Source organism: Callospermophilus lateralis, chromosome 18, assembly GCF_048772815.1.
Source record: "Callospermophilus lateralis isolate mCalLat2 chromosome 18, mCalLat2.hap1, whole genome shotgun sequence".
Taxonomy (NCBI): Eukaryota; Metazoa; Chordata; class Mammalia; order Rodentia; family Sciuridae; genus Callospermophilus; species Callospermophilus lateralis.
This window is the reverse complement of record NC_135322.1, coordinates 48,827,998-48,855,933: the sequence shown is the minus strand read 5'-3', so window position 1 is coordinate 48,855,933 and position 27,936 is coordinate 48,827,998. Positions and strand designations below refer to the sequence as shown.

At 44.2% G+C, this 27,936-nt stretch overlaps 2 pseudogenes; both read left to right on the top strand.

Annotated features, from left to right (window-relative positions):
* The first annotated feature begins 7,990 nt into the window (after window positions 1–7,990).
* Window positions 7,991–8,644, top strand: LOC143384168 (ADP-ribosylation factor-like protein 15 pseudogene; annotated as a pseudogene).
* An 11,433-nt stretch (window positions 8,645–20,077) lies between these two features.
* On the top strand, window positions 20,078–21,570 carry LOC143383232 (protein kish-A pseudogene; annotated as a pseudogene).
* The last annotated feature ends 6,366 nt before the right edge of the window (window positions 21,571–27,936 follow it).

The following is a 27,936-nucleotide window of genomic DNA, read 5'->3' as shown; positions in this document are numbered from 1 at the left end:
GCAGCATTCTGCCCAGGGGGTATTTGAACCTGACAGTGAGGAGGCGGGGAAATGGGTGGTGCCCTGCAAAGTTCAGAGTCACTCTGAACTCTCAGAGGTCATAGGACCAGTGTGCAGTGGACAGGGCCTTACCCCTCTTCTTCCCTTGGGCACTTCCCAAAGTGCTGCACAGCTCTGCAGCCCCTCTGAAATCCCAGGACCCCTCTCCTCACACCTGGAGTCACTAATTCCCTCCCCTTGCAATCATAGTCCCATGAGGGTGTTGGGGAGGGGAGAGCTGTATATAACTGGAGGAACCTGGAGGGCTTCTCTGAGGGGGCAGAATGAAGATTTCCAGAGATGGAGAAATACAGGTGACCTTGCTGGAGCAAGGGAACTGCCTGCACAATGTCAGGGAGGTGTGACTGTGACCTTCATAGCTGACTGAGTGCCCTTCAATAGTTCCTAATCTCTTATAGACCATGTTCTGAGATCCTCTGAGGGCCCCTCCCTTCTCAGTCTGATCCTTCTTTTTGAAGGCATTTCTGTAGATATCCCATCAACACAAAACCAAGGTCCAGTTTACAGTCACTTATTCACTGGAAAGATGTGAAATGAGTGCCTGGGGGTCCAGGGATGCCTCTGGGAGATTCTGAAAAATCCTGAGCCCTGTGTGGGTGAATGGAAGCCAGTTAGGAGTTAGGAGTTCCTGCTCAACCTGACTTTCCAGACTTCCCGGTGTGGGGCTCAACTTCAGGCAGCCTTCAGGTTTCCCTGCAAACCGCCCTTGTAGCCTACCCTCAACCCCATAGGCTCTCACAGCTCAGTGTTGTGTCCTTCTCAGCCACATTGGGGAATAATCAACTTTATCCACAAGTGAGTTGCCAGCATGCTGAGAGCACTGCTTCTCCTTGACCTCCACCCAATCAGCAAGGCTGCTGTGGATTCAGTTTCCCTTCCAGTGTACTCTCCTCCAAGCCATTGCCCCAGCTCCAGCCTGGGCAGATGCTTTCTCTGCTCTGATTCTCCTCACCTAGTTCTCAGCTGGGCTTTGGGCTCCTCCCAGCTCAGTCCTATTATAAGCTCCTTTGTGTCAACTGGACAACAAGTGCTTCTTCCTAATCTGGAGTCTGCTAGGGTGAAGGTCCCCATGGTCTCTGCCATTTATGGCACCATCTTACAGAGGCCTTGGCTTTGACAATGACCAAGATAATAGTAATAATGAGAAATAATGAAGAGTTTCAGGAGTGTATCTGTGTATGTGTTTGTATATATTATACCTTATACATATATAGAGATAAGAGAGAGAGAGAGGGAGAGAGAGAGAGAGAGAGAGAGAGAGAGAGAGAGGGAGAGAGAGAGAGAGAGCTAGAGAGAGAGAGAGAGAGAGAGAGAGGATGGAAGATGGAGGCAGAGTCTAAAAGTCAAAACAAACATCTGCAATGAGATCCCCCAACACGTGGTTTAAATACAATTTGATCTAAAACCATCAGACCAAGTGTTGAAGAGGATATGGAGCAACTGATACCCTCATAAATGGCTGGTAGGGATGCAGAGTGACAGTTTTTGGAGAAGAGTTTGATATTTCCCTTAAAGGTTCCACACACACTTGGCATATGACCCAGCAATTCTCTTCTCAGGTCTTTCCTCAACAGAAATGACAGCAAGTGACCATATAAATAATTTTTGACAATGTTCCTAAGAGCTTCATTAGAATTGGTCAAAAAATGGAAGACATTCAGATGTAGAGCAACTGGTCAAAGGATAAAGTGTGGTATGTGCCTACAAGGAATGCCACTCCCCAGGGAAAAAATCTGAGATCTGCTTGCATCTCAGAGATAGTATGTGACGTGACAGAGCCATTCCTAAAGTGTTTATTTGCATCATATTTGAGACAAGACAACTAGAGGAACCCAAGCAATTAGGTGACTGATTTAGAGCAGGATTCAGGGCAAGGAAAGACTACAAAGGGGTATGAGGAAGTCTGTAAGTGAAAGAAACTTATAAAACTTGTGGTGGTGGTGTTTGCTTGTCTTACATGTTACCTCAGAGTGAGAAAATTGTACACCCAAGAGATTAATTGCATATAAGTTATTCCACACCGGGCTGTGAATGTATGTATCTCAGTGGTATAATGCTTGCCTAGCAGGCCAAAGAGGTAGATATGGTCCTTAGCACTGTACACACTCACACAAACAAACATGCTCCACACTAAAGCAATTTAAAATGTATTAAGAATCCAAAAAATATTGTGTGAACCCTTTTGGGTAATAGAGTGTGCTTCTGCAGAATTGAAACATGGAAGCTTGCTCGCAGGAACTCAGAAAATGCTATAAGGGTACACCTATCAGTCTTCACCAAAAGGAAAGTCCTGCATGAGCTGGGTCCCCTCAGGCTTAATGTTAACCTTGTCTGTCCACAGGTGGCCCAATTGGCCAAATGGAATGGTCATCTTTTGCCCAAAATTCATGAAGGTCTTTGATTGGCCTTAAATATAGTGAATGGAAACAAGGGGGTCATCTCCCCTGGGAAAACTGGTGTCCCAGGAGGGCATGTCAGACAGAGGTTGCGAACAGGGGGACTCCCAAGGTATTTGTGATGAGAAATCCAGCCTCGTAATGTCTGAGAGAAAAAATTTGAGGGAACACATTGAGTATTATTTGCTACCTTTGTACAATGAGAAAAGATGAGAGGGTTTTTGTAGAAGAGCCAGAGAAGTTTAGGGAGAGCAATGAGGGGAGAAGGAAAATCAAAGATGTGGATGCCATAGTGAGTGGGGGATGGTCAGGAGGCTGCAGGGGGAATTCTGCAAGGCCGAGGGACACCTTACTGGAGGGAGAGGTTCTCAGGGAACCAGGACAAGAATCTCTTCTCTGGACCTCCTGAGCCTCCAAGGCCTCTTCCGGGACACACCACACAGAGAAACATCTTCTCGGGTGTGGTATAATCATGTCACTGTGGGGCTCACAGTGTCTGCAGATTCACAGAGAATAAGAGCCAACTTCAGTAGACAGGACCCTGAGGACCCCACCTGGATCTCCTGGACATACTCAGCTGATCCAGGCTTTAGAATCAATGGAGAAACCCAGTCCTGCTCCTCACAAGTGTGGGGATGGAAATAGATAGGTGAGTGGGTTGTTTTAAATAAGCAGAGACATTTTGTAGTAGTTTGCAGTCTTGGTGGCTGAGATCTTGGGCGGTAGGTGCTAGGGTCTGAGAACTTGTGTCCACCCAATTCACACATTGAAACCTAATCTCCAGTGTGATGGTATTAAGGGTTAGGGTCCTAGCTGGGCATGGTGGTGCAGGCTTGTAATCCTTGTGGCTCTGGAGGCTGAGCCAGGAGGATGGAGAATGGGGAATTCAAAGCCATCCTCAGCAATTTTGAGGTGCTAAGCAACTCAGGGAGACGCTGTCTCTAAAATAAATGAATACATACATACATACATACATACAAAATAAGACTGGGGATGGGGCTCAGAGGTCAAGTGCTCCTGAGTTCAATCCCTTGTACCAAAAGAAAAGAGTTATGGTCCTTAGGGCATGAATAGGATATCACCGGGTTATCTTGATGAGTTCTTTTTCCTCAAATGTTCAACTCTGAACATTAGAGAAGTGCAAAGGCAAGAATGTAAAGGAGCTTTTTTAATAAAGACTTTTCCTGGGAGAAAGAAGGGCACCATAGGTGGTGGTATCCTGGTATCCCAAGAAGTGAGAGCATCCTGCACCTTTTAGACATTTTAGACTTTCTTTGTTTTCCTGCTCTCTTCCCCCTTATCTCTTCCTTCCTGACTAGGCCCAGGAGATGCTGGTGGAATGGCCAAAAGGTGAGAAGCAGGTGGGCTGAAAGGGCCAAGGTGGAGTGATGGGGCAGGAAGGGAGCTGCATCCCAGGGGCCTTAATTAGCAGCTCCCTGTCTGTTCAGGGGGTGCTTCATGAACCACCTTCTAGGAGGGCAGTATAGGCAGGAATCCTGGTAGACAAAGTGCTCAGGAGGCATTACCATTTCAGTCTTCCAGGGGTGGTCTCCAAATTTCTGGACTCCAACTGGCCTCCATTTTCTCCATCGACCCTATGACCTATCTACATTGACTGCCTGTCCTTAATTCTGGCTTCAATATGGTCATGGGAGGCATTATTTGCCCCTTATACCATGTAATGACTAGGTGAGAAGGTGCCCTCCATCAGTGAAAAAGCCAAAAACATGCTCTCCACAGACTCCAAATCTGCTGGCAACTTACTTTCTTTCTTTCTTTCTTTTTTTTAAAATTTTTTTCCGGACTGAGGATTAAACCCAGGAGAACTTTACTAGTGACCTACATCTCTAGTTCTATTCATTTTTAATTTTGAGACAGTATTGGCATGAGATCACTATTGGCATCAGATCTGCCATTTTAGGTCTGGAGCCAGTTTATTCAGAACCTCTCAGGCTTCGATTTAGGAGCCATTTTATGGAGGGACTCCAGGCTTCCATTCCGAATGTGCCTGCTAGAAGGTTCACCCCACCCCAGTTCAGGACACAACCCTTTAGCATGCTTGTTGCTGCTGTCCCCGGAAGGACAGCCTTGTCAGTTTGCTCCATGCTACTGCAACAAATCTCTTGTGAGGGATTCAGGACCCTCCCCAATCCCCAGACCTGACCCCCTTGATGGACCCCCTTCCTTCCGTTCTCCACCTTCTGCTCTGACCCCTCTGGGACCTCCCTCACCTACTTTATGTCCACCTGCTACTCCTTCTTGCTTGGCGCCCTCTACCCAGCCTGCACCTTTGCTTCCCTTTTGAGAAGTAGCAGGGTCAGAGGGAGTTGTCCAGGTACATTTCCCTTTCTCCCTTAGTGGCTTCTCCCCAATGGAAAGGAGGCTAGGGTCCTTTATCTCCAATCCCTCAGGGTACAGTAAGGAATTACAATACCTAACCCAACCATAGGATCCAACTTTTTACGATCCTAACCAATGTCTCCTACCTGTCTTTTACATGAACTCCTTCTATACTAAATCCAAACGCAAATTGTATGGCACCTTACTAATTACCAGGCAGTCATGTTTTCTAGAACCCTTTGGTTTTATTTCCTTAAGTTCCATATTTTGGGAGCTCATAATTTTGATCCTATACACCCAGGTTAATGTTTTCCTGATCAGTCGTATTTTTATTCAACTTTTAAAACTTCTCTAACATTGCAATGAAGATTTGCCTACAACAAGCTACAAGGCCTTTGCTATTGTGTTCTGTGTGCACACTTGTGTTATGTGTTGTATGTCTATGTGTGTATGTCCGTATATCATGTACATGATATCCAAATTGGCAGACCTACAATGAGCACTCAAAAATTAATAGAAATGGATTGTTTAATTCACATGATTAAAGAAGGTTCAATCTCAATTGGGTAAATAGATGAAAGTAAAGATGTCTTTAGGATTATTTACCTCACAAGTCTCTCCAGGTGGTCAATGAACTATTAAATATTGATGTCTATAGAATGTCTAATATCCATTGTTTCTAGGACTTTTCTTCAACAAGGGAGAAATGGCTAATACTGTTCAATATGCTTGTCTGATATCTTGGTAAAAATAAGTGTATTAGATTTGACATGGGATTACTCATAAATGTGTTTATTAGACATCTGATTAATTTATAAGGTTAAAATGCTAAGTGTTAAATATAACATGAGGTACTCTTAATCCTTAAACTTCACTAGGTACAATTATTGTTGTTTTATCAATTGATAAATAAAAAAGGGCTTAGATAGCTTTGTTAGCACTGAAAACAAGGTTACAAAATTTAAGTCCCAACAGATATAACTCTAATTATACATTATATACATTTATAACATTATAATTTCATGACATAGTAAACAAATGTGATTCTCTATACAAAGAGTTCCAAAAGTTTTAACTGTATTTCAATTAGAATTCTCTAAATTACATAGAGTATTTCTTCTCATTAAAATGGAATAATCTGTCTAAATTTAGAAATTTACAAGGATTATTTCAAAAAGTGAATAAAACAGGGGATAACAGATGGGAAAGGGAAATTTGAAGGTTCTAGGCATGGAACCATAGTTAATAGAAGGAAAAGAAAATGATTCTGGATAAAAAAGACTTTCTTTGATGAAGTAAATAATAGGGTCAAATTCAGTGATAAAGAGGTCTGTATAGCATATATATATATATGTGTGTGTGTGTGTGTGTGTGTGTGTGTGTGTGTGTGTGTAAGAATCAGTGAAAGCTATTGAAGTTTTTTCCTAAGGTCAAATATTAATGTAATGATAAAAACCAAAGTTTAAAAGTGTAATCTACCTGTTAAGTTGACAAGTTTTTCTTAAATTGTTAATTTACCCATAACATTGTGTTTATTAAGTTTCAATTTTTAGAACAAATAATTGTGAAGGAATTTAGGTTTATACAACTGTTAAACAACAACTGTTCCAAAGTCTAAATTTTCTTTAAAAGCTAAATTTGGTTAATATAGAAACGTCAATGGAATTATAGTGCTATTTCTCTTCTTTGTATATTGAATTTGTTCATATCTTCCAGGTATACAAGTCTTTTAGGTACAGAGTGTAAAAGAATACTATATCAAGCTGATGTTCTCCAAACCAAAGTTGTATGGTTTTCTCTGCTGGCACCAGCGAAGCTGCCAGCTCCGTCTTCCCAGCCATGGCGTTCACGTTCACGACCTTCTGCTGCTCACAGCCGTGCTCATCTTCTTCGACATTGGGCACATTATAGCATTAGATGAGCTGAAGACTGATTACAAGAATCCAATAGACCAGTGTAATACCCTGAATCCACTTGTACTTCCAGAGTACCTCATCCATGCTTTCTTCTGTGTCACGTTTCTTTGTGCAGCAGAGTGGCTTACACTGGGTCTCAATATGCCCCTCTTGGCATATCATATTTGGAGGTACATGAGTAGACCAGTGATGAGTGGACTGGGACTCTATGACCCTACAACCATAATGAATGCAGATATTTTAGCATACTGTCAGAAAGAAGGATGGTGCAAATTAGCTTTTTACCTTCTAGCATTTTTTTACTACCTGTATGACATGATCTATGTTTTGGTGAGCTCTTAGAACAACACACAGAAGAATTGGTGCAGTTAAGTGCATGCAACAGCCACCAAATGAGGGGATTCTATCCAGCAAGATCCTGTTTCCAAGAGTAGCCTATGGAATCTGTGCAGTTACTTTAAAAAATGACTCCTTATTTTTTAAAATGTTTCCACATTTTTTGCTTGTGGAAAGACTGTTTTCATATGTTGTACTTGGATAAAGAATTTAAATGGAATTATGTATAAATTAATATAAAATGATTACCTTTGGTGTTGACAAGTTTGAACTTGCATTCCTTAAGGAACAGCCATAATCCTCAAATGATTGCATTAATTACTGACTGTCCTTAGTCCATTGAAAACTTTTGTTTATAGGAACTTGTAGGGCCCATTTTGGTTTTATTGAAATGCCATTTAATTATAAATTCAATGTAGCTATTAGGTGATTCTGATGAATTGAAAAAATGTTTCTGACTTGTGGGAAACTTCATAGGTTTACTTATTTATCATGTAGATGATTATATATGGATACATATACAAAAACAAGAAGAGAGAATTTTTCCCTTCAACTTGAATATTATCCCTGTATATTGCATGAATGAAAGATTTTTCCATATTTCCATCAGAGTAATATACTTGCTTTAATTCTTAAGCATAAGTGAACGTGATATAAAAATATATACTGAATTACTTGTGAAGAATGCATTTAAAGCTATTTAAATGTGTTTATTTGTAAGAGATTACTTATTAAGAAATTGGTTATATTATGCTTGCTGTTTTAATCTGGTGGTAAAGTCATTCTTAAGAATTTGCAAGTACTTTAGATTTTCAAAACTGAATGAGAGAGAAAATTGTATAACCATCCTGCTGTTCCTTTAGTGCAATGCAATAAAACTCTGAAATTGAAAAATAAAAATAAGAGGAGCTGCTCGCTTGCAGCCAGAGACGCTGCTTTTTTTTCCGGGTTCGGAGCCGTTCCAGATGCTTTAGGCTGCCGGATGTCTGATCTCCGGATAACTGAGGCGTTTCTGTACATGGATTATCTGTGTTTTAGAGCACTTTGCTGCAAGGGACCACCACCTGCACGACCAGAATATGACCTGGTTTTGCATAGGCCTCACCGGTTCCGGCAAGACTAGTCTATTGTCAGAACTGCAGTGAAAGTCCCGAGAACGTCCTATCAACCACAGGTTTTAGTATAAAGGCAGTGCCATTTCAGAATGCCATCTTGAATGTGAAAGAACTTGGAGGGGCTGATAATATCCGGAAATACTGGAGCCGTTATTACCAAGGATCTCAAGGGGTAATATTTGTATTACACAGTGCCTCTTCAGAGGATGATTTAGAAACTGCTAGAAATGAACTGCACTCAGCTCTTCAGCACCCACAATTATGCACTTTACCCTTTTTAATATTGGCCAATCATCAAGACAAGCCAGCGGCTTGCTCAGCACAAGAGATCAAAAAGTATTTTGAACTTGAACCACTTGCTCGTGGAAAACGCTGGATTCTGCAGCCCTGCTGGCTGGATGACATGGATGCACTGAAAGACAGCTTCTCTCAGCTGCTCCATTTGTTAGAAGAAAAGGACCACGAAGCTATGAGAATGTGAAACCTGGCAAAGAAATCGGGTTCCCAGAAGGCCTTGAACCTCCCATGTTAGTGTCTCATTTTAATTCTATTTTGGTATCAAGACTATCATGACTTCAGTCTCTGTTTTCCTTTATTATTTCAGACTCTCATCTCTCAAAGTGAATATTATGTAAGTCAGGTGAATTATCATCGGCATTAACGACAAGTACACACTACTGAGAGAATTTATTCTCTGTTTACCATTAATCATCTTCACCGCATGTCTCCTCCTTCTGTTGTTCTAAGCATCTCTTCTATACTTTGTGCTAAAATGGATGAAATTCATGGCTCAAATCCCTTGTGAAGAACTCAGAAAGACTCAACAGTACCTTGACTAATTTTCCCTGAGCTTGGGAGTGGAGTATTGTGTACCTGGGACCCCACAATATTATGTATGTCATTTTCAAGATCTCTGGGGGTTGAGTTTTCTTCATTTTTTTTATCTTATTTTTATTTTTTAGAGTTTTTTTTTTGTATACCACCCTTATAGAATATGAGTGAAAAAATGAGTACCAAAAACTTTGATTAATCCTCTTATGAAAGAGTATCCTACCACAGGAAAATTAGGTTTGAAGAACTTAAAGACCAGACGCATAGTGTTTCCTTGATCTATCTGAGGTCACACTCCTTTTCCCCTTTTAAGAGCAAAAACACTGTTCTAGTTTTTTTTGTTGTTGTTGTTGGTGGGTGTTTTAGGAAACTTAGGCACAATGCATACGTCACTGATTGCATTTGGTCAAGTCCTCAAATGTTTTAGTGGAACAATCAGCCTCCATAAAGCCAAGCTGCAACGTAATGTAGTTATCTTTTTCTAAAAACCAGAAATGTTTGATTGAAATAGAGAAAATAATTTTTAAAAAATAAAAATTTTAAAACAGCCAAACAAAGCATAGTTTATACTGGTTAATGTTTAAGCTGGCAAGAATTTGACAAAGACAGATTCATCTGTGTATTTATTCATTATGTGCTAATATAGTTTAATGGAGTCTTTTAAAGCCTCCATCTAGTTAAAAGGTCTATCAGTATTTCTATTATAAACCTCTATTTTCAGGGGTTTCAGTGTGCCCTTAGAATGTGCTGGGGCTGCAGCAGATAAATAATTTGAGGGCCTAGCTTCAGTCTTTGGAACGAATTTTTTTCACTTAATTTAAATGATAAAATTGCCTAGAGATAAATGTACAGTTTTAGTAAGGTTTACCACCTTTGACCTTTTCTAAATCAGGAATAATCTATGGATATTGAAGTTCATAGATGAAATCTTCTTTGGCACATTTTGTAGACTTTTGACCATTGATTGAAATACTAAGTGGACAAATGATAGAAAACTGCTCCCTACACCTGAGCAATAAAAACATGTTTGTAATTTTAGGCAGCATAGACCGATACCCAAATACCACTGACTCACGCTGTCTCACACAGTGTCATAAAACCCCATAATTCTCCAGATGATATAGTTCAGACCCTTCACATCTTTCAAACATAGTTTTTGCTTTTAATCTTAGAAATGGATTTTACTGAAATCATTACCTTTGAAGCATCTAAAACTTCTTTTTGTTTTTTTGTTTTTGGCATGGGTCAGAAAATATCCACAGTGACTAATATACAATTGTGTCTACATTATCCTGGAATATTTTTAGCACTGTGTAATAGTCTGTGAGCAGCACAGAATTGATATTCCCATGACCAGTTACACAATTCCTGTTTTTATTTTGTCCTGTTGTGCTCATCTTCTCTGAAAAAAATAAATGATTATTAGGCCTTGCTTTCCCTGCAAGTTCATTAAATGTAAAATGTCGTCTCTTTAAGATACTGTGGCTGAGTGCTCCTAAGCCATCTGTTAAATGACTTCCCATCGTCTGTGTGTGTGTTCATGTGCACGCCAGGGATGGGCCTCTCCTCAGATCCACGACTGTCTGTAGCATCTCAGCCTTCAGAATGAAAACATTATCAATCAGTACCCAACAACAGCTGTTTTTGACAAGTTTCTGACTGACGCCTAATGCTTTACAACTGTCAATAAGGCTCCTTCTTTGTCTAGCAGGTTGGAGCTGGCCGTCTTGCTGCTTCAGTGTGGCATCCTGTCCTTGTAACCCTAGAATTTGCCATGTTTGGGAAATCCACCTGGGGGGAGGGTGGGTCTGGGCAGGTGGGGGTGCTTGGGTTGGGGGTGTATGTCCTATTCCTACTTTCCTGTAATGTGCCACAGGTGTCTTAGTTTGCATATTCAAATATTATATAGGAAAAACAGTCTGTTAGGTATTTCTTCACTTAGCTTCTTATTATATTTATGGAAGTTTCCAGTTTTTGTACCTTCTTAGTGAAAGCAGTTGCCTTTTTATAATGGCAATTAATTTATATAAAACTTTGTATCTACTGTAGTTTACAGTGTTGGTTGCAAATTAACTGCCATATTGCCCTGTCTTTCTATTAAAGAATACTGTATCTATACTTAGAGGTTAACAGATTAATGTGGACATTTGCCAGGCAAGAACTCGTATTGTCCGTGATTTATATATGATTTTCACTCTCTTCAAATGAAAATAAACGCTGAGTAGAAAAAAAAATAAAAATAAAAATAAAAAAATAAACTTGTATGGTAATTTTAGACTCATAAGGACAAAAAAATTGAATTTGGGATTTATGTATATCATTTATTGTTTAAAACAGGAGCTGTTATCAGTAAGATATGTAAAGCCTTATGTTCCTTTTTACAGTGGGATACAATTTAAATGTATTTTTAAGTTAATGAGTGCCTAATCTATTTAGAGGTTATTATTGTGAAACACAAACGCATTTTACTACTTTTCCACAAAAAAAGCTAAAATTTCTCAGTCTTTCTTTAACTCATGTTTCAAAAGTAATATCATATTGTGTTAGCTAATATTCATATGTGTTAGGTGGGTTTGAGGTGATTAAGTAACCTGAGTGCATGTAAGAACCACCAATCAGGTGCCCACAGAACCACCTGTCTATCAGCATGGTCTCCTCAGCAATCCTGGATCTTAGCAAGCTTCCCTGACCAACCTTGGTAGGACAATGGGCCCCCCAAAACCCCTTTTCCTGTCCCAAGCCCTCCCTTCCTGCCCTAAGCCCAATAAAAATTTCAGGCTGGTCCAGCCCCACTCACTTCTCCTCCACCCGCCCTGTTGATCTGAGGGTCTCATTGGGGAGCAAAATCTCAATAAAGCCTTGTTCAGCAGCCTTTTCAATTTGCCTCCTTTCCTAGCTGCTGTCTGAACATACATCTGGTGCCGAAATCCAGGAGGGATTTTCTGGCCTCTCCCTTAAGGGATTGAGGTCCACTCTCCCCACTTCAGAGGAACCAGGAAATTCCTAAGCTACTCCTTTGCCTCTCCCTTTATTCAGAACGACAGGATTGGGGTAAGTTCCCTTGCTTCCCCTGACCTTCCAGCCCTTTGTGTCTGGTGAGGGTCTATTGGTAAGTCTGCACGTGCCATAGACCTCCAACCATTCCAATCAAGGCCCCAGGAACTGTGGAGAATTCCCAGTCCTTGTGTGACACCTTCCAATTCGTTTGGGCCCCTGGTGGGTTGCAGGTACGCCTCAAAATTATCTGTTCCTTGGGTGAGTGCCATCAGAATTTGGGACACCTTTTTCTGCTCCCACCCACCCCCGAGGATTTCAGAAGGTCATGGGAAACACGGAGTCCTCCTTAGATCTCAAATCTCCTTTGGGTTGTCTTTTGCCAAATTTGGACTCACTCAAAACCTATGCCCAAAACCCCTGGTCTTACTCCACTGTGGCCTGGCCCCAGTGTGACGTAGACAGTAGGTTACAATGGCCCCCAGAAGGAACTTTTGTTTTTAAATCCTCACTGAATTGGACAATTTCTGTCACTGGTCAGGAAAGTGGGCAGAAGTCCCTTACATCTGGAGGCACATTCAGGCTTTCTGAGACTCACTCCTGTCCTCCCTTCTGCTCTACCTGTCTACTGCTCAAGATTTCCTTGCTAGAGAAAATCCCAAATCCCTTTCCCATTGTTCTACATCTCCTTCCTCATTCTCAGATCCACAGGAGCTGCTCTCAGCCCCACCTTCCTGTCTTCCCCCTCCCCTCCCACACCTGCAACCCTGCTCCTCCTGCTGCTACCACAGTTCCTCCTCCCCCACTCCAGGACCTCCCCCTCCATCCCTCTCCCCCTCCTGACCCTCCTCCTCTCCTGCAGCCATGGCTCCTCCACCCAACTCTACTACTGATACAACCCTTCCTTCTCTTCCCACTCACTCCTCTCTTCTCCTGTCAGTACCCACACCTGGTCTCAACAGGCCCTCTCACCAGCTAACCCAAAGCTCCTTTGTCCTCTCAGTGAAGTGGCAGGGGCCAAAGGGATTGTCCCAGTTCACGTCCCATTATCACTTCAAGATATTTCCCAGATTCAATAGCGCCTTGGGTTCTTTTATGCTGACTTTTCTATTTACATTAATGGACTCTGATAACTCTCTCAGACTTATGATTTTACGTGCATGACTTTATGTCACTCTTTCCTCCACCCTTACCCTGGGTGACCGAGCCAGCATCCAGAAGGCCAAATGCTGATCAAATTCGCCTAACAGATATGACTCTCCCCACAGGGAAAGCGCCACTCCCCTAATTGAAACCACCTGGGACTATCAAGATGGCCAACGAGGTCGCCGTTACTGCACTCACATGGTCCAATATCTTATACAGGCATGCATGCAGTTTCAATAAGATGGTTAACTTTGATAATGAGACAAATCACCAAGAATTCAGATGAGAATCCAGCCTTATTTCTCAAGCGCCTTACAGAGACCCTCACCAAATATATTAAACTGGATCCTGAGTCTCCCTCCAGGGCTACAGTGTTAGCAACCCATTTCATTACTCAATCAGCCCATGATACTAGAAAAAGGCTCAAAGGAGCTGAGGAGGGCCCTCAGACTCCTACCTGAGATCTGGTGAAAATGGCCTCTGAAGTGTATAATGCCCGGGAAGGGTTGGCTGAACTAGCCAGGCAGGCTCAAATGCAAAAAAAAAAAAAAAAAAAGGAACACTCCAAACCCAGGCCTTGGTGGGGGCCCTGAGGCCTATGGCTCCAGAGAGAGCTTCACAGGGGAACCAGGATTCCTCTCTGCCAGATCCTTGCTTCAAATGTGGTAGCAATGGTCCCTGGGCTTGCCAATGCCCAAACACACAGCCCCTCACTCCAGGTCGTGCCCCACCAGTAAGCAGACTGGACACTGGAGGAGTCACTGCCCCATGGCTGGCACGTTCCTGGTGCTTCAACGCAGGAGTATGACCAGCCAGGCTGTCCCTTTCCTTGAACTATTGGGGTTCACAGAAAACTGAAGAAGCCCAGACTCGAGGAACCCCATCCACCTCCCTGAGCCCAGGGTAACGCTGCAGGTAGTGGGTAACTCCATAATTTCATTGTGGACACTGGAGCTACCTATTCTGTCTTGCCTGCCCACACTGGAACTCGGTTTCCTTCCCAGGTCTCGGTTATGGGGATTGAAGGCAAACCCTCCTTCCCAAACGAACTGCTGAACTCACCTGTGCCCTGAGGGACACCCTTTCACACACTCTTCTCTGGTCATTCCAGCCTGTTGTCGAGTTGCTCTCCTAGACAGAGATGGTCTCCAACTACTAGAAGCCACCTTCCAACTACACCCCAAAAGTACTACCACCCATCTTCTTCTGCCTTTAATCCTTACCCTCTCTAATAACATGACAGTAATTACTGTGCCATTTCCCCATGAACTAGTGGATCCGCAGGTCTGGGACACTTCCAAGCCAGTCATAGACTCCCACCACAAGCCAGTCCATATCTAGCTGAAACCCCAAACTAAATTTCCTTTGCGTCCCCAACGTTCCACCTCCAAAACCCACAAGACAAGATTTAAACCCATCATAGTATGGTTACTTGCCCAGGGACTCCTCATCCCTTTTCACTCCCCCTGCAACACTCCCATATTGCCGGTACGCAAACCCTCAGGAATCTATTGCTTAATTCGGGACCTCCACCTTATTAATGAGGCACTTATTCCCATCCACCCGGTGGTTCTCAACCCTCACACTCTTCTTTCACATATTCCCTCTTCGACCACTCACTATATTGTCATGGATCTTAAAGATGCCTTCTTTACAGTGCCTCTCCATCCTGACTCTTATTACCTCTTTGCCTACATATGGGAAGACCCTACATCCATTAGGTCTCAACAACTGACATGGACAGTCCTACCCCAAGGCTTCAGGGACAGTCCCAACCTCTTTGGGAAAGCCTTGGCACAGGATATAACTGCTTGTGACTTGGGGGACAGCACTCTCTTACAGTTGGATTGAAGCCTTCCCTACCTCCAGGGAAACTGCTAACACCATCTCCTCCATCCTCTTCCAGCAGATCATTCCCAGGTTTGAACTTCCCACCTCCATCCAGTCATTCAACGGTCCAGCCTTCACTTCTCAGGTTGTTCAACTTCTCTCCAAAGGCCCCAACATCACTGGAAGCTCCACATCACTCTCCAATCCTAGTCCTTGGAAAGGTTGAGAAGGCTAATGGCATTCTCAAGGATCATCTCACTAAACTTACCATTGAACTCAGGCTGTCTTGGCCCAATCTCCTGCCGTTGACCCTCACCCAAATTCAGGCAGCCCTAGAGCTCCCTCAGGCCTGTGCCTCTTTGAGCTACTCTATGGGTGCCCTTTCTTAATCAACCACACATTCCTTTCCACACATTCCTTCTCCTCTTGTGTCCTTCCTGCCCTATCTCATACTTCTACACAAACTCCTAAGGGAACATGTAGACTGTTGCCTTCCTGGGCCATCCATTGCCTCAATCCCAGTACAGCCACAAACTGAATCAGACCCTCTTCTACAGGGTGAAACAGTCTTCGGGAACTGCATCCTCTATCATTGGACTGTACAACACCCTGTACGGTCATACTTACTGCCCTATCGGTGCCCAACCTTTTGGGCCACTCCCCCTGATACCATGTCTCCTGCCTTAAAAAAAGGGCCTATTCCAAATATTCTCTCCTGAACTTCCAGCACACTGGGGCCCACCAAACTCAAGATTTCTTGTCCAACCCTCTCTTGCTTTTAATAATCATTACTCCTCTCAAGCTTCTATCCAACCCACAGATGGTTCTTCTACATCCAAGAGACATGGCACCAGGATGGTACCACCTGATCTCAGTTTATGGGTCAAGGCGATTGTCCTTCCATTGGCTGCAATAGGTGGTCACCCTTAACATTACTGGATTCAACTGAGCCCCCTTGTCCCACCTATGTGCAGCAATGCTATGCTTCATATTAGAACAAACTGAGGAATCTGGTAAGGGCTGAATTAACACCTATGCTGGGTGCCCTTATAATTCATGTAAGAAATGCTTCCTAGATCAGCCTTGGTAAAAGAAACAAGCATACACCAAATTAACTCTTTAGGAACCACAGGACCCAAGTTGGGCTACCAGCGTTGGTGGTAAATTTTATTCTTGGGGTTTTCCAAGCACCCCTCAGCCTCTATCAGAATCTGGAGAACTTACATACAAATGTTTCCTCAAATTCACAAAACCATCCAGGAGCAAGAGAAGGAACTCCAACACCAGCTGGATGCAGTTGCCCTTCCTAAAGGTGACCCTTTCTCATGCATGACCCTAATATGTTAAGGGCCTTCATCTTCTCAATTTATCCAAATTTAATAATATTTCAGACTGCTTCCTCTGGCAGGTTTAGATCATACTCTGTTAACTCGATCCCCATTGATCTTCCTCTCAAAATCCTCAACCATACTCCAATGGCCCCCTCTCCAGCCATTAAGGAAGCCCCTCTTTTTCATAACTCATCAGGGAATTTCCCCTTCTGCTAATCTTCCTCTGATTCAGCACCCTGTGAACAGATCATTCAAATCTCTTTCCCAAACTTTGCTCTGCTGGGGTTCTTTTTCTGGTGCAATGATACCCTCACAAAAAATCGAAGCCTTAACATGCCCTTTGCTTTTTATATTCCTTCCATCTTGATCCCTAAATTAATTCTGTACAGTGAGGCTGAATTAATATGACTTGCTACTCTCTCCCTTTCCAGGACAAGACGGGCCATCTTTCTAACAGTAGTAGTTGGACTCTCTCTGGCCTCCTCACTCACTATCTCTGGACTAGGGGCTAGAGGACTTGGTTATGCAGTAATCACTACTCAGAAGCTTGAACAACAAGTTGGGTAAGTGGTAGAGGTTTCGGCCACCTCTCTCGCGTCCCTACAAAGGAAAATCATATCTATTGCTCAAGTTTTAATACAGAACCTTCAAGTCCTAGATGTCCTGATGGCAGACAAAGGAGAAACCTATCTATTCCTGAAAGCAGAATGCTGCTATTATATCAGTGAAACTGAATTGATCGAAACAAATATCGACCCAGTCCCTTTGTTTGGGTAAAAGACTTAAACAGCAACAATCAAATGACCCTTGTCCAGGCTGCTAAACTCAACCCTCATTATGTGGCTGACTCCCATTCTCACTCCTATATTAGTAATAGGACTCCTATTAATGACTGCTCCCTGCCTCCTCAAGTTTGCCAAAACCACAAAGATGAAATTGCCAGAGTGACCTACAACCTGATGCCTCTACACCCCTATAGTCGCCTCTCTACCAAGCCAACACCTGAACTGTCCCCTTCCCCCAGGGACCCTAGCCAGCAGGAAGTAGCCAAATGTAAGTTGCTTCCATATATTATCAAAAAGGCCAGGATGTTAGGTCAGTATGAGGTGATTAAGAACCACCAATCAACACTGACAGAACCACCTGTCAATAAACGGGGTTTCCAGACCAATCCTGGATCTTAGCAAGCTCCCCCAGCCAACCTCAGTAGGACCAGAGAAACTAAACACCCCCCTTTCCTGTCCTAAGTCCTCCCTTACTAAATCCCAATAAAAATTTCAGTCTGGTCCAGACCCGCTCACTTCTCCTTGGACCTGCCCAGTTGATCTGAGGGTTTGCCCTGGAGCAAAATCTCAATAAAGCTTCATTCAGCAGCCTTTTAAATCTGCCTCCTATTGGTCACTGCTTTCTGACCTTACAAAATGGACTTCAAAAAGAGACAATATATGCTGACTTTGTAAAATGATATTTAAGAAAGAGGCAAAGATCAGCTTAAGAGCTAGAATACTTCACCTAAGATATACACGTCTGTTCGCCCCAAGAACATATAAGATTGCAGGCTGAAAAAGAGAGATGATTAGGTCAGAATGTCTGATAAAAATCTAGAGAAACTGCCAAAGCCAGAAGTTTTTAGTATTAAGGCCTACAGATATTCCTAACCTAAACATGTAGGCTTGAAATTCACTAGTATGAGTATCCAGCCCTAAGTAATAAAAATAGATATTTTACAGAATCAGTTGACTTTAAATAGCTTAACTCCACCTTGAGAGGTTTGACATCCATGATATTAAAGTTAAATGTTGGGCTGGGGCTGGTGCTCAGCAGTAGAGAGCTTCCCTAGCATGTGCGATAATCAGAGTTCGATCCTCAGCACCATATAAAAAAATAATTGAATAAAATAAAGTTATTGTGTCCAATTACAACTAAAAAAATTTTTAAGAAAGTTAATGTTGTATTTATATTCCTGATAACTCTGGCTATATTAAAGATTTATATTGCCAAACAAAAGGCCTTGTCCTCTCCTACATTGTTATGGGGACAAATTCTCAGCCCTCATACTTACTGGAAAGAGATTATTGGCTTCTCTCATTTAATAGCAGGTCTTCTAGGCTAAAGAGCTCCTTAGTAAGTCTGTACTCATATGAGCCCTTGACACAAATGGGCTATTCCATTTGTTTCCCTACAAGCCAGCCTGGGGTTACAGCAGGCCTAGCCACAGGAAGGGCAGGAATAACCACATCTATCTCCCACTTTCAACAGCTCTCCAGTCAGCTGATAAGGGATAACCCAGCAGGTAGCCAAATCTATAGTAACTCTCCAGAATCAACTGGACTCCTTAGCCTCTGTGGTTCTACAAAACCGCTGTGGACTGGACGTATTAAGAACAGAGAAAGGAGGCCTCTGCCTATACCTACAGGAGCAGTGCTGTTCTATGTCCACCAGTCAGGGGTAGGAAGAACAAGAGAAAAACAACTATTAGAGCAGCTAGAAAAGAGGAAACAGCAAGTACGACAACAGTCCCCTTGGGGAATGTGCAGACTAGTGTGGCCTTGACTTCTCTACCCTATAGAACCACTATTAGTCCTCTTTATGTTCCTTTCAGACCATGCTTGTAAAATTGCCTCCAGGAGTTCCTGCAAGATCAGATACAAATTTTACCTACAGTTGGTCAATCAACTTCTTCTCCTTCAAAACTACCAGCCCCTGACTCCAAGACAGAGCCCTATGACTCATGGTCAATTGCTCCAACTCCAGAGACTCTGGCCCCACCTAAAACCCTCCCTGACTCCCTTTATAGGAATGATATTCTGTGTTCTTAATCAGCAGGAAGAATTACATAAGACAATCATGTCCCCCCACAATCCCACATCTATGAAAATAACAATGGAGGAATATTGGCATGAGATATTGGCACCAAATCTGCCATTTGAGATCGGGAGCCATTTTTATATAGGGACTCCCCAGGTTTGATTTAGGAGCCATTTTATTCAGGGACTTCCAGGCTTCAATTCTGAATGTGCTTGATAAAAGGCTCACCCCACCAAAGCCCATGATGCAACCCCTTAGCACGCTTGTTGCTGCTGTCCCAGGAAGGACAGCCTTGTCAGTTTGCTCCATGCTACTGACAATAAATCTCTCGTGTGGGATTCCGATGTGTAGTGTGGTCCTTGCACTTTGCGAGTGTTCTTTCGGAGAGGGTCTCGGTAAATTGCTGAGGCTGGCCTTGTACTTGTGATCCTTCTTCTTCAGACTCCTGAGTTGCCGGAGTTACAGGTGTGTGCCACCATGCCAGGCTGGGCATCTTGACTTGGAAATAACCTTGGAAACTCTGAAGAAGTTTTTGTTCTTCATAAGCTACCCACTTTGTGGATATTTGTTACAGCAGTCTGAATGTGGAATGATATTAGGGATTTAGGTGAAGAGATTTTCTAGTCTAGTCTGTTATTGGTCAATGTCAGAGATGACCATACATGAGACTTGCTGAGAAGTAGATGTGGGATTTTGACACTCAGGTGTGGGCAACATTCTCACAGCATAGCCCTCCTTTGAAGAGTGTCTAGGTGGTTGGGGATGTGAGAAAGGGAGGAGTATACTCAGGCCCGATTTGGAGTATATTCAGGCCCAGTGGAAGACAGTGGCCATCCACTGGGCTTACACATCCACAGCTTCCTGGGGGATTGACTGAGTGTGTCTAGTGAGAGAGGACTCATGGCAGCCTGGGCAATGAGCATCATGAGGTGAGTTCTTCATCAGTGTTGGCTGAATGGACAAATGAAGCGCAGATGAATGACTCTGTGAATGAGAGGGCCAACCCTGGCTCTGGTGAGAAACAGAGGACAACATAGGCAGTCCCCAACTGCATGTAGCCCATCCTTCCTCCCTGAACAGGGAGCTAGAGCTTTGTGTGCTGTCTAAGCCCCCTTTAGCTCCTTAATCTTCTGAGGCAGTGTCTTGGTCCAGAACAGCAATCTGTAGGCCTTCAGGGTCAGGCCCACATCAGGCTGGATGTCCAGCTGCAGATACAGCTGGTCAGTGGCCAGTGGGGCAAGCCCTCACCATTGAAGTTCCTATGCACACTCCTTTCTAGCAGTGTGGGGTGAGGGTCATTCTGAAACCTGCTATGTTCAGACTTACCATCACCCTTACCCTTACCTACCCATTTGGTTAGGCCAGGTGGCCAGGCTGGCAGGAGCATTGAGTATCAGTAAAATTTCCTGATTTAGGAAAGCAATGTGTGACTCTACTTTGTATACAACCAGAGATAGGAAATATTGTGCTCTATGTGTTTCATATGAATTGCAATGCATTCTGTGGTCATACATAACAAACATATAATTTTTAGAAACAAATATAAATAAATTTTTTAAAAAATAAAATAAAAAGGATTGGGGATATGGCTCAGTGTTTCAGTTCCCTGGGGTTAAATCCCCTCTACAACAATAACAAAAGAAGTTGGAGAATGAAAAAGAAAGAAAAGTCTTGTTCTGCTGTACATGGAGAATTGTCAGAAATCCTGGTGAAAAAAAATAAGGAGAGAAATGAATTACAGTAGATGGGGTAGAGAGAGAAGATGGGAGGGGAGGGGAGGGGGGATAGTAGAGGATAGGAAAGGTAGCAGAATACAACAGTTACTATTATGGTATTATGTAAAAATGTGGATGTGTAACCAATGTAATTCTGCAATATTTGTAATGTTTTGAATAACCAATAAAAAAAAGAAATCACCTAAAAAAAATAAATCCTGGTGAGATTCAGACAACAAAGAGACTAGGAAGAAGCTAGAACCTCCTAGGGATTGGTTAAGTCGTCATGTTCAGAATGCTGATAGCAATGTGCTTAGTAAAGGCCATCCTAAGGAGGCTTCAGAAGGAAGTGGGAGCCATCTGTGGAAATTAGAAGAAAGGCTCCCTTTGATCACTGCAAACACTTGGCTACACTGTATTCATGCCTAAAGATGCCATGGAAGGCTAAATATAAGATTGAAAACCTAGAGAAGGGCCTGTGGGTTGTGCACGCCTCTTCCGCCTTGGGCCTGGAAGGGTGATGCGGCTGGCCTCACTATATCTGCTATTTTCAATTTTCAGAGGCTGTTGACTGTAATCTTTATGCTTATATGTACCTGAGCTTATATCCAGTCCTTGGCACCCAGCTTCCTTGACAGAAATAAAACTGCACTATTGGGAATATTTTGGATATGTGCCAGAATTGGTAACGAAGTCCTAATGTTGCAGTATGCTGTGTAGTGGTGGCCTTCAGCTTCCTATTCATACAGTAGCTTGGAAAAATGCCACTATTTAATTGCCTTCAGACTTCAGTGTGAATAAGGACTTATCTGCAGAAAATAATGGAAAAATGGTTAACCCTGTTATCTCTGAACATTGAATGAGAAAAATTTCCAGATGGTGTTCTCTATTTTTTATTATTGGACCAATGTTCTGAATGAATAACTAAGATATAACCATTTGATACACAGAGTTTAATAGTCTGTAACAATCAACCTCAGTACTGTTGCTACAATATTACATTTTGTGCAAATGTAAAAAAAAAAAACAAAAAAGATTGAAGACCTAGAGGACTCAGAGTGTATTTCTAGGCAAAATATAGAAGGAGTAGTGTGGCTATTTTTGGTCACTTTCATTGAGATTTACAATGATACTTGACAAAGGCAACCACAGCATAAAACACTGGAAATGTCCCAGTCTGCCCACCGAAAGAGCAAAATGGGAGATTGGGTGAAAATATAGAGGATGGGAAAGACAGTACCATGGGTGGGAAGGAGCCAGGCTCTCTGCTTCAAAACCACGGGAGAGAAGGCCTGAGGCCTACAATAATCTTCCAGGTGCCCTTCCATCAGGAGCCCTGAAGGCCATGGAAGGGGCCCCAGCATTGTCTCAGGATTCTGCTCCTTGTGTTCTAGAAAAATGCTCTGGGTCTGTCCAAACATGGTTCAAGAGAGCCCAGGTATTGTCGGGAGCCATTCTCACACGTGACTGGGTGACTCCCGGTTAGGGTCTGAGGTGCTCTGGCTGTGTCAGAGCTTTCCCGGCCCTCTCCTGTTGAGAGAAACTGTCCGTGTGGGGGTGGGACTGACCACTGACCCCGGAGGCCCAATCACTGACCCTGACCTTAGAGTGCGGCCCCCCTTCAACCTTCATTGGATGGAATTCTCCCCTGAATTTCTTGTTCCCCAATAAAAGGCTACTCCCTGGCGTGCTCGCTCTCTCTCTCTCCTGCTAGCCCTGAGTAATCCTTGCTGCCCTGCCGGGCGGTTAGAGGAGGAAACCAGAGAGGGGAGCCGTCTTGGACCTGATCATAGAAAAAGGTAACTGAGTCTGTGTGTTTATTTCGATCTCACTAGCTAACTTTTATGCCAAGAACCTCATTAATGAAACCATTGCGCTGGCCGCATGGTAGAAGGCATGACTCCTGATGCTGCTCCAAAGGGAGCAAGCAACAGACCTTGGTGGCCCAAGTGGTGCCATTTTGTAGGTGCAGAGAATCCAAGGGCTCTGCTGGCATAGCAGCTTTTCCTGGGGGTTCAAAGGAAAGTTCTGGAGGCCCTGCTGTTGGGGTGGAGCCACTACAAAGATTCTTCACCAGAATGCCTATGAGGCCATGAGAGTGGGACCACTGCTCTTGAGACCCCAGAAGTTTAGAGCCACTGGTATGGTCAATGCCAGCCTAGGAAAGCCACAGGCCATGGCATGCAGCCCAAGAGAGCAGCCATGTGGGCTGCAACCAGCATCACCCCAGGGCAGGGCTGCGTGAGGCCCTGGGGACCAGTACCCTGCCCTGTGTCTAGGAGGCTGGACTCGGAGTTTGGAGATCTAGTGTCTTCTTTGGTTGTTTTCAGACTTGCTGGGGGGTCTGGGAGCCCTTTCTACTTGCTGTTCCTCCTTTGGGAACAGAAATATTTGCAATGGGCCTGTTTCAAGGCTGTATCCTGAAACCATGTAACTTGTTGGAAGTCATTTCCTGTGAGTTTCAGATGAGACTTGGGCTTTGCACTTTGGAGTCATGCTGGCAAGGCTTCAGCCTTTGAGGACTATAGACATGGAATGACTGCATTTTCTATTGAAAGAAGGATGTGAACCTTGGGGGGCGGGGTTGGGGGGCAGAATGGTATGTTTTGGCTATGGTTTGCCCCACAAAGGTTGCTATCATGGATAACAGAACACCAGTGGGGTGGTACCTTTCAGATGTAGGACCTAGTGATTGGCTCAGGACTGCCCTGTAAAGAGACTAATGCTAGTCTTTCAAGTGGATTAGCTCTCACAGGAGTGGATTAATTCCTTTTAGATGAGTATACATTTTTCTAAAAGAGCAAGTCTGGGGCTGGGGTTGTGGCTCAGTGGTAGAGCACTTGACTAGCACGTGGGAGGCACTGGGTTTGATACTCACCACCACATATAAACAAATAACAGTCCATCAATAACTAATACAAAAGTTTTTTAAAAGGCAAGTCTTCCTCTTCACTGTCTATTTCTGCCTCTCTCACCATGTGTTCTATCTTCCACAAAGTCTTAAGATGTCATGCCATTACCAAGTTATGACATAGCCAAAAGTTCTTAACCAAGATCAAACCACAGAGGGTCCCCTGGGCATAGGTAAGTAAATCTATTTTCTTTATACATCACCCAGTGTCAGGTCAGTTCTATTGTTTTAGCACCCCAAAATGAACTGTGATATGTTCCAAGTCGAAAGGCACATGCATGTCTGTAATCCCAGTGACTCAGGAGGCTGAGGCCAGCCTCAGCAAATTAGCAAGGCCCTAAGCAACTTAGTGAGATGTTGTATCAAAATGCAATGAAAAGGGCTGGGGGACATGGCTCAGAGGTAAAGCAACCTGGGGCTTCACTCAGTACCAAAAAGGGGGCATGGGTGTTACGCACCTCTTCCCAGTAACAGGCTGCCTACACAGAATTCCTTACTGGGTGAAATTTCTTTTCATGTAATGTACACAGACAGCATCCCAGATGCCTCAGGTGTGTGTTGTGATAGCAATGGACTAAGTCTGCTAAAATGTCCCTGATCAGAGTCTTGCTAAGTCAATAGTACATCATCCTTTCCACACGATGGTGGAGGAAGTTGCACCATGTAAGAGTCTGAGGTGACTCTTGTGTTATGAAGGGGAAAGCATGGTGCCCAGAGGGTGAGTTGTGGTCATTTAGATGGAGACCAGGCATGAGAAAAAAATAATATCTCTCTCTCTCCCCTTCATTCTCTCTCTCTATTACACACACACAAACACACACACACACACACTCACCCATATATACACACATATACATAAAGTCCTGGGTATTGTGTGTAAGACCCTGAGGCCTTCTGAAGTAGTCAGAACTGCAGAGGACAGAAGAGGGTGAAACCCAAATCAATGCTCTGTTGTCACTTGTTAATGATTTTTTCTGATGGGTGAAGCCAAAACAATATTTATAATGGCAGCCAAGAGTGAGATTGGGCAGCTCTCCTTTTCTAGAAAGTCCTATTGACTTTTGAGAGGAGCCTGGTCAACAGTAGGGAAGAGGGAAAGTCCCTCTGTGGGTGTGCCATGGGGAGAGTTGAGTGTGGACTCCTCCTGGGCAGAGTGCAGAGGATTAGCAGCAAATAAGGGGGCTCCACAGTAGAAGCCTATAAGGGAGAGGATCAAGGACCAAGGACAGCCCAGGCATCCTGCCAACATTGCCTAAATCTGACGAGAGCCTGGATGCTGCCTGTAGTCTCAGAGCCCCATTATCTTTGCCCTAATGGCCATGCCATATACCATTTTTTATTTCAGGTACATAAAGTGACTTCCTAGATCCCTTTTAGGACACAGTGCCTGGGGCTTTCTGTAGTTCTCCCAAACACAAGTAACCTTGCCTGGAGCCCCTTTGAGAGGGCCAGGTCACCCCTCTCGCCAAAGGCATGACCTAGAGCCAAATGGCAGCAGGTAGGTGTTCCTAAGTGGCTGTTTTCCCCATTGGCAGCTGGAGCTCCAGCACAGCAGCACTCAGTGTCCTGAATGCCCCGTCCAGAGACAGGGAAGGGGGCCCTGCTCTTCTGGGTTCCTCAGTCTCCCCTCATACCTGCCTTCTCCTTGGTGGTGGTGACATCAGGCCGACTGACCCTGTCTGCACTTAAGGGGAGCCACCCTGGGCATTTGGGGGAGCCCAGTGTGGCTGTACATACCCCTTTGTCCTCTATCATTTTTACCAGCTCCCCCCTCCCTGTCACCTACCCTCCTGCAGCCTCAGTCTCTTCCTCTGCACCCTTTGGCTGATGGGACTCCAGACTGGGTCCCGCCAACCCCAAACTGTAGCGTCACTCTGGCCTTGGAGGAGGAGCAGCAGGACCCCACAGACCACAATGCCCATGAAGTCTGTAGAGACATATAGTCGGCTCCCAGGGCTGTTTCTGTGCTGTTGTGGTGGCTCTGCTTCAGATGTCCACACAGAAAAGGACCTGGGCCCAGGTAAAGTTTGGTTCCTACAGGGAGGAGGCACACCAATGAGTGATATCCTATGAGCTGGCCACTCTGGAAGAGCTACTCTTAACACACAGAGTTCCCAGAGCCAGTGGGTACTGGGCAGGACAAGGCTGTGCCCCTTTGAGCTGCTCTGAGATCTCAGAGACCCACTCCTCACCCCTAGGGTCACTAATTTACTGTCCCAGCAGCCACTGGCTCTTTTATTCTACTTTTGTTGCATTGTGACCAAAAGACCTGACAAGAACAACATGGAAAAGGAAAAGTTCATTTGGGGCTCATGGTTTCAGTGGGCTCATTCCAAAGACAGCAGCTCCATTGCTTAGGTCTCAAGGAGAAGCTGAATTTCATGGTGGAAGGGTGTAGTGGAGGAGAGCTGCTCAAGACATCATACCAGGAAGCAGAGAGAGAGCGAGCTCCACTCAACAAAGACAAAATGCATACCCCAGAGTCACTCCCCAATGATACACCTCCTCCAGCTCCACCCTCCAAGGCTACAGTTACCATCCAGTGAACCCTCATCAGGGGATTAATCAATGATTGGGTTAAGGCTCTCATAACCCGATCATGTCACCCCTAAACTTTCTGGAATTGTCTCACACATGAGCTTTGGGGGACACCCCCTCTCTAAACCGTAACACTGGCCCATGAGTGTGTTGGGTGGAGAGGAGGGAGCAGTGGGCTGTAATTGGAGGAGCCAGGAGGGCTTCTCTGAGGGGACACAAAATGAAGATCCCCCACAGGTGAGAAATGATGACCTTGGGGGATGAAGGGGACTGCCTGAGCAAACTGGGCAGTGTGACTGTGCCCTTGTTACTGGGAAATCCTTCTTCCCCTCAGCATTCATAGTTTCCTGAGTTCCCTCCAAGGTCCTTGTAGTCCTGGTCTGAGGATCTGTGTGAACCTGTCCCTATTCAGTCCTGGCTGCTCTGTTGAAATACACTGGTGACTATAACTGTGACACTTCTTAAGAACCCACCCCCCTCCACTTGCTCTCCTCCTACCCTGTGGCTTCCCCTGAGGACAGGTCCCTCTGAGGTGGAGTTTACTGTTATTTATGCACCTGACAAACATTCTGAGGACTTTCTGGTTCTAGCACTGTGGACCTGGAGGGCTCTCTTGGGCATCTGGGGCCGCTGGGGAGACAGGCCCATAACCAGGAGATGTCAAATCTTCTAGAATCCTGCAAGGACATAGGGAATACAGCAGGAGACAGGAGTGCCTGCTCTGCCTGACTTCCTGGAGGAAGGGGTGTGGGGCTCCACCTCAGATGACCTTCAGTACCTTCTCCTAACAGGCCTTGGCTTCTTCATTCTAGCCTGGGTTCATTCCTAAATGCCAGGATAGCAATTGTCTTTACCTGTATCTTTCTAGGAATGATAATATTTTTGGGTGGCTGTGTCCTTGGCTTCTCCTTGAATTCTACCTAAACAGCAAGATCTATTGTTAATTGAAAGTTTTCCATCCAATGCACTGTGGTCCAAGCCACTGTCCCAGGTCCCATCCAGGCAGATGCTCTCTCTGTATTCCCCTGACGTAGTTTTTAGCTGGGGCTGTGGAGGTTGAGATATTCCAGCTCTTCCCAGTTCATAGCCATGTTATAAGCTCCTTTATGTCAACTGAAAAACACAGTGCTCCTTCCTAATCTGGAAGTTGCTATCTACCTCTTGGTAAAGGTCCCCAAACTGAGAGTAAAAATGTGGAATGAAGAAGGATCCTCAGAGCATTAAGGCATGTGGGGGCAGGGGGTGAAGTGGAAAACTGTGTTGTGATTGTGTCAGGATTCACAGTTCTGGGTTCACAGTTCTGCAGATTCACAGAGAGTAAGAGGCAACTTCAGAAGACAGGATCCTGAGGACTCCACTTGGTTCTGCAGGATGCACCCAGCTGGCTCAGGCTCCAGAAGCCAGTGGAAAAGCCCAGTCCTGCTTCTCATAAGTATGGGGCCTGTCACCTCCTTGGGACAGAAAGAGATGTGTGTGTGTGTAGATTTAAATGTTAATGAAGGATGACATTTAATCCCCAGGTGGCTCAGGGATATGGAACTTTGGTTTTGTTTGTAGCCTGGGTGGGTTAGATGTGGGAATCTAAGTGTTTGTCCTGAAAGTTTGCTGCAAATTCATACAGTGAAAGCAAGTCTCCATGGGCTGGGAATAGAGCTCAATTGGTAGAGTG